Raw genomic sequence first — 13,228 nt, 5'->3', positions numbered from 1 at the left:
AGCATCCAACCCCACTAATAGGAAATTCCAATCCAAAGTGTCAAACGCCTTCTTAATATCCACCTTTAAAGCCATATTACCTCCAAAACACTTTTTCCGAAGCATATTAGTGCCCTCCGAAACCATAGCAATGCAGTGATGAATACTACGTTTAGGAATATAGCCAAACTGGTTAACAAAAACAATATTGGAAGCATCAAACCAAGCCTATCAGCCAAGATCTTGGAGATTAATTTATAACAAAAAGAGCTCATAGCAATCGGCCTATACTGATCAAGAGTAATAGCACCATCAACTTTTGAAATTAAGGCCATAATACTAGAACATAATCCAGGCAAAACCATCCCATTCATAAAAAAAGACCTCACGACATCATAAACATCCTTGCCAACAACATCCCAAAAATGTTGAAAAAAAATCGCAGTGAACCCATCAGGACCAGGAGAGCTAGAACCATCCATTTCAAAAACAGCCTTTCTAACCTCAGAGAAATCCGGACAAAGAGTAAGCAATTCATTCTCAGCATCAGAAACCAATCTCGACACTACCTCATAAACCAAATCAAAATTACCAGGGCCACCCAAATCATTTTTAAACAAATTCGAGTAAAAATCCTCAATATGAGAGTTAATCAGCAAAGTATTAGTAATCAATTGATCATCAATCCTAAGAGCCGAAATACCAGACATAGTAGCCCGATTAGAAGCCATTCCATAAAAGAATGCCGAATTCCTATCCCCATCTTTTAACCATTCCACCCTGCTCTTCTCACGTAAAAAAACTTCTTTCCTACGAAGAGCCGTATCCAAATTAGAATGCACCTCAATCTCCTCAAGATAAAGAGAATCAGAAAAATGAAACAATAAGATATCATTCTGAACTTTAGCCAACTTCTCCTCAGACTCAGATATAGCAATGTCAACATTACCAAAAACATCCATGTTCCAATTTCTAAGAATCGGGCTAAGACGCCTAAGCTTGTCACACAAACCTTGCATATGAGGTAAATTAGGATGAGAACCATTCCAATAATCCATAACCACATCCCTAAGACCCGGATGAAGAACCCACATCGCTTGAAAACGAAAGCGAGAAAACTTCTGCGGCCCGCTAGAAAAAATAAACAACAAAGGGCAATGATCAGAATGATGCCTCAACAAAGTCATGCAACTAACCGAATTCCAAAAATCTGAGAAATCAGACAAGACTAAAACCCTATCCAGACGAGACTCCACTCTAGCAGAGCCAACCCTACCATTAGACCAAGTAAAAAAATTACCCAGAGAGGGACAGTCCAACAACATCGTCCTCTTTGGCTACCTCAAAAACTCTTGACTTAAGTTTAGTCTAGCACCAAAAAGTAACAATTTTATCAAGCAAATAGTCCAGATTGCATGAACAAAATATTTTGAGGCACTGGATATAAGATTTGCTATAAAATACTGGAATGGGAATTTTGAGGCACCGGACCTTCCTCACACCTTCCTCTCTTTCTTGCTTTTTAGTATAAAAATGAGGATGTAACCAAATTTATTAACAAACAAAATTTGGTTATAAGCTCCATCATGCTTTTCGTTGTTACTAATATACAGAAAGTAACAAGAGAGTGAGATGCATTAGTGGTGCTCTTATAAATAAGGTCACAAAAATTCCTTCTACAACCACTTCTTACAGGGTAAGACCGACCGATACATGGTCCCACCATCTTCAGCAAACCCTAGCTAACACCAAACACATCAAAGAAGGATGCGAAGTGAGTAGGCAATGAAAGAAAGGTTAATCTCTTTTAGCTTTCTCTCACGAACAAACTATAACTTACCCGTCTCGATTCTCTTACTCAAGTTGGAAAGAGAAGGGGGGGGGGGGGGGGAATGGGAAGAGAATAGGCATCGAGCGGCAAAGTGGAGGAAATGGATGGATCAAGCACTCGGAAGTTTAAAGTAGAACATTTATTTAGAAGACCCGCACCGCAAGTCGAGGGCTCCTATCGCCGGAATAGGTTTTTTTTTTTACCTTGAATTGGTTGATTAGGGTAAAGGATTGGGGTAAAACTCTAGGTAAGGCCCTCAAGGTCGATCTATTACATACTTCCGCTTATGTTTAATGATCGAGTTTGCACTACCAAGTGGGTGGTTCTTTCACACGATTCTCTATCACTAGGACAACCAGCGCGACAAAAACTTTCTCCTTAGGCACATGTCTCAGCAACACAGAACGAAGGTCGAGTGGAAATGGGTGGAGATCAGCCATGTGCTATCTTGGCGTGAACGAACTTCCTCGATGACTGGAAAGATGGGGTTTACCTATTCATGTAGTCTAGGATCGTGCTCCAATTATAAACTCTCGAATACACGTCGAACACTGAAATGAGAAAGGAAAGGAATGAGGCATACAGTAATTCACAAATCTAGTGTGGGGCTAATCATTTTCATTTTCTATCTAAGAGAACTCTTATAAGAGAAAGAAAGGTCCATGTAACAAAATTGAAAGTTCTTACTTAAAGATGGTGTCCAGCTTCGAACTATTATACAGAAACTGACTATATATATATAGTTTCTTTCATATCCTTACTCGGTGTAAGGTTTGTCCAAGAGTCTTGACTCTAGGTAATCAAATCGAGTGAACCTCAGTTAGTAAACCGTAACTACCGAAAGAAGTATGAAGAAGAGCTATTCGCTTTTTCCGTAGCCAATCTCATTCTTTAATTCAATTCCCAATTACACCGTAATAAGTAAATCGTTAGTTGGTAGCTTAAAAAGGATTTAAGAGATTACAGAGTTTTATGTGTCAAAAAATAATTGAACAAATGCTTATTGTATAGATGATTCAAATAAAAATAGAGAGTTATTAACGTCTAAAATGGTGCAATTTTACTCTTAACATTGGTAGTCAAAAGCAATTTTACACCTAACGTTGATAATTTGAGTCAATTTCAGACACTATTATAAAACACGTATATTTTGTTTCTTATTCTGCACCAATTGCATATCAGTTAGTTCTAAAAAAATATTTCATGTTTTTTATAATTTAATAATAGAAATGGAGAGAGTAATATTTATAAATTCGATGAATTTTTTGAATTTTTTTTGTCCAATTCGTACGAAAGACAATATTTTTTTTTTCACATTTCAACCTATGTTTGTGATTTGTTACTGATAAAATGACGCACGTGTGAAGTGTAGATGACAAGATTCATGACCGAGAAGACAGTTTGATGAATTATTTCTCAAATTGACCCAAATTATTAACGTTATAAGTAAAATTGCTATTGGCTTCCAACGTTATGAGTAAAATTGTACAATTTTAGACGTTAGAGGTAAAATTGCTTCTGATAAAAAAACACTAAGGGTATTTTTGCATCTTAACCCATGAAAATTTGAAATTAGTAAATACAATCCGATAATACTAAAAATTTATTATATACAATTAAATAAAAATAAAAAGTAGGAGAGGTAATACATGGATTTCGCCTAGACCTGACAATTATCGTGTTCGAGTCGTGTTCGTGACGTGTCATTTCGGGTTCGTGTCAAAAAGAGTAAACCCAAACCCAACCCAAAAACTTTCCTGTCAAAGTCGTGTTAACCTGTTCGAGTTAGTGTCGATTTGATGTCGTGTTTTCGGGTTACATGTAATTTTGTTATGCATATATATTAATAATAACTCTTAAAAATATAAGAAGGTATGGTACTGTTTTAAACATTTTATATCATTTTTAGATTAGTATGTTAACAATAATTATCGAAAAGTTCGATAATATCATGTTAGAGGGTCATGTAATGTGTTTATAACAATTTAGGAAATTCAAATCAATATTTACAATTAATAATTATAATTTTATTATCTTTATTAATAAAGTGACACAAAAAAACACGAGAGAATATAATAATAATTTTCAATATCCGTGTCATTTCATGTCATTTTCGGGTTCACATATCAACACTAACCCAACCCAAAAATTAGCGTGTCAGTTTCGTGTCAACTAAAAAATGACTCATTACCTATTAAACTCAACACTAACACTATAAATCCGTGTCATGTTCGGATTGTGTAATTGTATAGTGTGTCATTTTGGCACCTCTCATTTCGCCTAACTTTTATCTCTTGAAATCCCAAAAAGCGAAACCCAAATGAAACTAATCTGACATAACTCCCAAACCCAAATGCATCCCACTGCCCTATCTAAAGGAACAAGGGAAAGGGAATCCAGAATTTAAGGAAAAACAAAGGGAGAGTTTCTCAAATGGCGTCGCAGAAAAACAACAGAAGAAAGAGGATACATATATTCGGTGTAGAAAAAGGAAGGAGATAATAGAGAGAAGAGAGAATGGAATAACACCAATTTGCAAATTCCTTCGGAGCAGAACCACCCTCGACGGCTGGAGCCTCTTACTAAGGTGAACTTCTTTTTCTTAAGTTTGATACTACACAATTTCTCAGTAAACAAAAATATTATTATTAGATTTACAATTAGATCTGATGATGGATATGGATTGTGTCGATGTACATGGAGTTTGAGATTGGAAAAATATTCTTAGTTTAGATTTGGTCAATTATGCGTACTACTACTAGTAATTAGGAAACCAAAACAGAATATATTATTATAGTAGATCTATGATTTTTGTATCGTAGTTGTGTATATAGAGGCAGAGGCTAATCAGTTGAGGTTATAGTAGATCTATGATCTACGGATCACTCTAAAATTGAATCAAATCAAATCAGTTTCATAGTTAGCGATGGCAAATCATTTGAGGTTACGAGAGAGCTTTGTTTTGATGGTTCTAATAATTTGTAATTGTGCTTATAGAACACGTGCAGAGGATGCCATAGTTACAGTAAGAGGGCTGACTTCAATCTCAAACACAGATGATAATTTCATATGCGCAACTTTGGATTGGTGGCCAAGTACCAAGTGCTATTACGCGACAGTGTATGTGATATTTACTCATCAACAATGACTTCTTCTTCTAGTTGCCATAGCAAGCCTTTGTTTTGGGGGCTGCATTAAAGAGTGAGAGAGATGCTCTTTTGCAGTTTAAGAATGGTCTCTCCGTTCCTTCTAATCGTCTTTCGGATTGGGTTTTCGATGGATTTGACTACTGCAGTTGGACCGGAGTTGTCTGCCGCAACATCACTTCTCATGTCCTTGTTCTTATCTCAGAACTCTTTTCTGTTGGAGAGTATTATGATCCTGATCATTATCTTCCAAACTATTACTATTCAGAGTATGAAGAATACCATCAAAAGTCAGCATTGGGTGGAAAAGTGAGTTCTTTGCTTGAGTTGAAACATTTGAGCCATTTGGATCTGAGCTATAATGATTTTGGAAGTGTTACTATTCCCAAATTTATTTCTTCCTTGTAGGGTTTAAAATATCTTAACCTGTCCGGAGCTGGATTTTGGGGAATCATTCATTCCTCCTCACCTTGGAAATCTCTCCAATTTGCACTATCTCAATCTTCAATCAAGATTCTATCTTTATGTTGAGAAATTAGATTTGGTTTCTAGACTTTTTCTTCTTTGGAATTTCTGGATATGAGTGGTGTTGACCTCAGTAAATTCTTTGATTGGTTAAAGGTGATCAACCCACTCCCTTCTTTACTTGAATTGCAGTTGTCAACCTGTAGCCTTCCTGTTTTCAATCCTACACATCTTCCCAGTCTCAACCTATCTTCTCTTTTGGTCCTTGATCTCTCATACAATCATTTTGAAGGTACAATTCCAAGTGGTCTACAAAACATGATTTCTTCTTTCCGTAAGGAACTCCATTTGTCTTATAATAATTTCAATTCTTCCATACCCAACTAATTGTATGACTTAACCCATCTACAACTCTTCAACCTCAGTTTCAATCAGTTGCAAGGTCGAATTTCAAGTGGCATTGGAAACTTGACTTCTCTCATTACCCTTAACATGTCATACAGTTATGAACTTGAATTTGAAAAAGGAATTCCAAACTCATTTAGAAATTTCTGCAGTTTGAGGTCTCTTTTTTGGTTAGGTGTCAAACTGAACCATACAATATATTATAAACCATTCATAACATAATGACCAGGACTATAATACTCTTCAACATAAAGAATTCTGAGATGAAGCTCAAGGACATGAGAAGTAATGTTGTGACAGACAACTCCGGTCCAACTGCAGCAGTCAGATCCGTCAGAAACCCAATCGGAAAGATGATTAGAAGGAACATAGAGACCATTCTTAAACTGTAAAAAAGCATCTCTCTCACTCTTAATGCAGCCCCCAAAACAAAGGCTTGCTATGACATGTAGAAGAAGAAGTTATTGTTGATAAGTGAATACCAGAGGAACTCTTACTATGGACAGATGGGATCAACTTGTTACATTCTTTAACCAAACAGGGTATACTTACTATATATGCATTTAGTTTTCAGTTGGAGCTATTCTTTTTAGTAGGAAATTTCAATCACGATATTCATTTGTTTTTGTATATGGCATGTAGAGCTAAAATTACCTTCAGCTTGAATGCTTTGTACTGGAAGAGAAAGTCGAAAGATGATTCAATGTTGTGGGTAGGCAGATGGAACCCAAATAATGCTCGTGACCTCATTGCTATATACAATTTCAAAGGGATACAATATTGATTCCTATGAACTAGGTAATTAGTTAATCCATATTATTCAGGGTTAATTTCGATTAGGCATGCATATTAATTAATGTAACTGCAGAGGTTGAAACTCGCTTTTTACTTGTGACTTTGTTAAACAACAATATGTTTATTAAAAAATTTGTTCTGTCAAATGAGTTCATCGGCTGCTTTGATTTCTCTATGTATAGTTTGGTTTTATTTAAGTACATTTTGTCGTCGGATTTATCTCCCTATTTACAATTTATTGCTATTGAGTTTTTCGTTTCAGATTGTGATTCTTTGCCCAATATATACATAATATGCTTGACATTCTTTCTACAACAATGCTTTTCGCTTTTATTGCTTCTCAAGCACTGTAATTTTTAATGCTATGCTAAGTTTGGATTGGTTGTTGTATATAGTTTTCATGTAATTTTTTTTTTTTTTTTTTTTTACATTTCATTCTGTGAAACTATAAACGAATTCATTTCAGTTTGTTAGTTAGCTGTTAGCAAGTTAGTTACTTGTTCTTGTGTAATTCCCTTCTTGCCCCTATTCTGTTATTACTGCTATTATAAATAGCAGCCAAGAACTACAACTAACATTCATTCGGTTATAATAAAAGTTCATTTTCTTCCCAAATTCTCTGTTATTTCACATGGTATCAGAGCTGTGTAATTGATCCAGAGCTTGATTATCAATTTTTCCGCACCAAAATCAAGCTTACAGAGAAGCTCCAATGGCGAAGAAGGACAATAATCGAAGGTCTTTGAAGCACAACTCTGAGTATATCAACAATGAGGATGATATTGAAGATTTTCAACAAGATTTTGACGATCGCTATCAGCCTCACGATCCTCAGAGTATGAACTTCAGACGTGCTCTTGATCGTCCAGAATCAAGCGTTCGCCGGAGCAACGATCTCCGGCACGATAATACTTCTGGTAATCACACCAGATTCACTGATGGTGAACAAAAGTCACACTTTGTTCTCGGTGAAGAACTGCAATCCGGTTTTGATCAAGAGAGAATCAGATCTGAAGTTGTGAGAAACAGAAATCTTCAAGAAGATGAAGATTTTCAGTTTGCAGATCTCCTACATCTCAACAATGGAGATATTTTGGGGGCCTCTCTGGTAAGTGTTCCTCTTACAACAACTAATTATCTCTCTTGGCTCCGAGCTGTAAAAATTGGCCTTGAAGCAAAGGATAAGATAGATTTTGTTCTCAGAGATGATATCCAACCTGTTCCATCATCTATCTTTTTCTCAAAATGGAGAAAATGTGATAGGATGGTGCTTTCTTGGTTACTTGGCTCCATGTCTAAAGATTTGTGTGAATCTTTTCTCTATTGCAAAACTGCTAGGGAATTGTGGATTGAGATAAAGTAGAGACTTGGTGAAACCAATGGTCCTCTCATTTATCAGCTAAAGAAGGAATTGAGCCTGTTGAAACAAGGCAATATGGATATTTGCTTATATTTTACTAAATTGAAAAAGTTGTGGGAAGATTTGGCAGAACTGAATCCCCTGCCAGTGTGCCTCTGTCCAGATAATGGGAAGAAACTTGTGTCAATGGTTGAAGCAGATCAACTCATGTAGTTTCTCATGGGCCTTGATGACTCCTTTGATGCTACAAGGAATCAGATCTTGATGCTAGATCCCCTACCCTCTATCAATAAGGCTTATTCTCATTTACAGAAAATGGAGAAACAAAAACAAAATGTCATTGCTTCTTCACCACAGATAGACATTGCTCATGCAGTTGTGAGTACTGGGGTAAGAGAGGCTGACAAGAAGAAAGAAGAGCTTTTCTGCACACATTGCAAGATGCATAAACATACCAAAGAAAACTGCTTTAGACTGGTGGGCTATCCGGAGTGGTATAAATCCAAGAAGAAGGGAGGCAGAAAACATGCTCAGGCACATATGGTGCAAGCTGATGCTGATTCTTCTGACAGCGAAGATAGACAGTCTGAAAAGTTCTCCCAGATGTTACAGAAGGAGTTTCAGAAATACATGAAGAAGCAAAGTCAGGAAGAATCTGCACATTTAGCTCAATTCTCTGGTTTTGCAGGTAAACAGCTCTCCTTTACTGCATCTAGTTGTTCTAAGCCTGTCAATCAGGATTGCTGGATTATAGACTCAGGTGCTACCTCTTATATGAGTAACAACATTTCTCATTTTGAGACATATAAGGCATTTTCTAGTTTCAGACCTGTATATCAGCCAGATGGGAGCACAAAACAAGCAAAACACATAGGCACAGTGAATTTCCAGGATGTTTTGGTATTAAGAAATGTGTTGCATATACCTACATTTCAGTGCAGTCTGATTTCTGTAGGACAGTTATTACAAGAAGGGCAAGTCAGGGTGATTTTTTATGCTCAGCATTGTCTGTTACAGGATTTGAAGACTAATAAGGTGCTTGGAGTTGGATTTTATCATGAAGGGTTGTACAAGATCACACAGATGTCTTTCCAATCATCTGTCATATCAGATTTTTGCTCTAATAGTACTAGTTCTATTATACACCAACCTGTTAATGACAGCCTGTTATGGCATTCCAGGCTAGGGCATACATCTTTTGAGAAGATGAAACATATTGATGTAATAAAATTCAAAGCAATAAAGGAACATTGTGCCATATGTCCTTTTGGTAAACAACACAGATTAGAGTTTCCAAACAGTACTACAAGTACTAGACATACTTTTGAGCTCTTACACCTGGATGTATGGGGGCCATATCATCAACCTTCACTGACAGGTGCAAGGTATTTTCTGACTATAGTAGATGATTTTTCAAGAGCATTGTGGATTGTGTTGTTAAAATCTAAGGCAGATGTATATGAGTCTGTCAAACACTTCATTCTTATGGTTCAGAATCAGTTCAATGCTCATGTTAAAATAGTTAGAAGTGATAATGGCAAGGAGTTTGTTAACACACCATGCTCCAACTTTTACTCTTCTCTGGGCATTTTACACCAAACCAGTTGTGCTCACACCCCCCAGCAAAATGGAATTGCTGAAAGAAAGCACAGACATATTCTGGAGGTAGCCAGGTCATTGCTATTTCAATCCAGCTTGCCTTTTACATTCTGGGGAGAAGCTATCCTTACAGCTGCTCATATCATCAACTTATTACCAGTCAAGTCATTAAACTGGAAAACACCATTTGAGAAGCTGTATAATTGTGTTCCCAAGTATGACAACTTAAAAGTCTTTGGTTGCTTATGTTACATAACCAATACTGCTCCTCACAAAGATAAATTTGAGGCCAGAGCTCACAAGTGTGTTTTTCTTGGTTACAAACCAGGTCAAAAAGGTTTCCTGGTGTATAATGTTGAAACTGAAACAATGCAGGTCTCTAGAGATGTAGTTTTCCATGAGGATATTTTTCCTTTCAAACTTTTGTATCCAGTTGCTTCACACAACCCTGATGCACCTATTCTGCCTTCAACTTCTACACTCCCTCAAACACCAACACCAGTTGATCAATCCTTATCCAGAACAGGCAGACCCCTTCAAAAACCCCAATGGCTCTCTGATTTTGTCTCTATAGTTCAAACTTCACATTTGCCTAACACCATTTCTTATGGTCCTGCTTTTCACATTAAACACAACACCTTTCTAGCTACAATTGCAGAAGAACATGAACCTAAATCCTATAGAGAGGCCATTAAGGATCCCAGATGGGTGAGTGCAATGAAAGCTGAAATTCATGCATTAGAAGAAAACAAGACATGGATTTTGACTACACTGCCATCAGGGAAAAAGGCTATTGCATCTAGATGGGTTTTCAAAATAAAGCACAATGCTGATGGGACAGTCAACAAATTCAAGGCAAGACTTGTAGCTAAAGGGTATAACCAACTTTTTGGTATTGATTATACATACAGTTTTTCTCCAGTAGCAAAAGGGGTTACTGTTAAGATCTTTTTGGCCCTTGCTGCAGCAAAAGGATGGCCTATACACCAAATAGACATCAATAATGCCTATCTTCATGGCTATATTGATGAAGACTTGTATATGACAATACCAGAAGGCTATGAAGTTGCTGAACAAGGCTTAGTTTGCAAACTTGTCAAGTCTCTTTATGGACTAAAACAAGCGGGGAGACAATGGAACAAAGAAATGTCATCCACTCTTATGGAGATTGGTTTTCAAAGAGCATCACATGACCATTGCCTGTACACCAAAAACACTGAAGCAGACTTTTTGGCCCTTGTATTGTATGTTGATGATCTGTTAATAACAGGTACCTCAGAAAAACTCATACAACAAGTTAAGAGTTTTCTGCATAACAAATTTACCATCAAAGATCTTGGCTATGCCAAGTATTTTCTGGGTATTGAGATAGCAAGATCAGAGGCAGGACTGTTGGTTTCACAGACCAAATATATCCAAGACATGCTGAAAGACTCCAACTTGACAGCAGCAACTATTTCAGCATCCCCTCTGCCCTCTGGTTTCCAATTTCACCTCAAGACTGACCAATTGGCATCACCAGATGTTTTCAGAAGAATGGTAGGAAGACTCTTGTACCTGGGGTTCACCAGACCTGACATCAGTTTTCCTACACAACTATTGAGTCAAGCAATGTCCAAACCCTGCCAACATCATCTAGATGCAGCACTACATGTACTGAAATATCTCAAAGGTACCTTGAATAAGGCCTTATTCTATCCAAAACAGGATGATTTCACACTTTCAGGGTATTGTGACTCAGATTGGGCGGTTTGTAAAACAACAAGAAGATCTGTAACTGGCTATTGTATCTTTGTGGGTCAATCTCTCATCTCCTGGAAGACAAAGAAGCAAGCCACAGTCAGCAGGTCCTCAGCAGAAGCTGAGTACAGGAGTTTAGCTGTAACAGCTTGTGAACTCAAATGGATCTCTTACATCCTCAAAGATCTCCATGTCAATGTTCAATTGCCAATCCCCTTACATTGCGATAATACTTCTGCTATTGCAATAGCAGCAAATCCCATTGATCATGACAGAACCAAACACTTTGATGTGGATGTTCACTTCATTAGAGACTATGTTGAACAACAGTTTCTCATTACACCGCATATTGACACTGAGCATCAGCTGGCAGACCTTTTCACCAAACCTTGTCACAACTTTCTCTTGCAAGTTTGGAGTTGTCTCCTCACCAACACTTCCAACTTGAGGGGAGGATGTGAAACTATAAACGAATTCATTTCAGTTTGTTAGTTAGCTGTTAGCAAGTTAGTTACTTGTTCTTGTGTAATTCCCTTCTTGCCCCTATTCTGTTATTACTGCTATTATAAATAGCAGCCAAGAACTACAACTAACATTCATTCGGTTATAATAAAAGTTCATTTTCTTCCCAAATTCTCTGTTATTTCACACATTCTTTAGAAAATACATAACTCTGAGATTTTTAAGGTGTCTTTGAATGTATATTACATAATTATAATAAATGTGTCGTGCTTAGAGGTGTAGATAATGAACACTGCCAATTGACAGAGATTATGTTGATTATGTTTATATTTTAAAGGGATAAGATGCAAAAATTCAATAACGTTTACAACTATGAGCAATTTTTCCTTCAATGTCTAAAATTGTGCAATTTTACTCATAATGTTGGCCAAGTTTGGTCAATTTCAGATATTATTATAAAACGTATATATTTTGTTTCTAAAAAAAAGTATTTCATGTTTTGTGTGATTTAATAATAGAAGTGGAGATTAATATTTATAAATTTGGTAAAATATTTGATTTTTTTTGTCCAACTCGTAAAAAAAAAAAGGGCGGTCCGGTCGCACTACGCGTCCCCGCTGAGCGAGGGTCCAGGGAGGGGTCCCACCACAAGGGTGTACTGGGGGCAAGCCTTCCCCTGCCAATTTATTTGGCAAGAGGCCGTTCCTAAGACTCGAACCCTGACCTCTTGGTCACACGACAACAACGTTTTACCGTTGCGTCAAGGCTCGCCCTCTTTTCTCCAACTCGTACAAAAAAAAAGTATATATTTTTTAAAATTTCATGTCTAATCATATGTCTGTGATGATAAGATTCATAACCGAGATGACAGTTTGATGAATCACTTCTGAAATTGACAGAAACAATGTTAGGGGTAAAATTGCGCTTAGTTACCAATATTAGGAGTAAAATTGTACCATTTTAGACGGTAGAGGTAAAATTGCTCTTGACTGTAAATGTTAGAAGTACTTCTGCACCTTATCCATATGTAAAATGTGGAGAAATCGAATAGAACAGTAAAATTGAGCATAAATGTTCAAAATTTACAATCCATCTATGTTTTTAATTTCGGGCTACTTTAACATTTACCCTTGCTTCATTCAGCCCCTAACTTTTCTATCTGGGCGGAATCTTATGATGTTTTAAGTTTCTATTGTGGCACCGTGGACACTCCCCCTTTATAAAATTTGATATATGTAATTTGCATTCCTTCATTTTTTAGTTATTTACAAACTCTGATTTCTAGCTATTATGGGTTCCCATGTTTACTTATTCCGGCTAATAAGCAACGACTGATATGTTTGGAAGGAATTCTTGCTTATGCTAGTATGTTCTACTTTCCAATCCAAGAAATGGGAATTTAGAATGAAAAAAAAGTTGGGTTCTAATTAAAAGAAGGATATGTGT

This window comes from Euphorbia lathyris, chromosome 2, assembly GCF_963576675.1.
Source record: "Euphorbia lathyris chromosome 2, ddEupLath1.1, whole genome shotgun sequence".
In the NCBI taxonomy this organism is placed as follows: domain Eukaryota; kingdom Viridiplantae; phylum Streptophyta; class Magnoliopsida; order Malpighiales; family Euphorbiaceae; genus Euphorbia; species Euphorbia lathyris.
Note: the sequence above shows the minus strand (reverse complement) of the source record.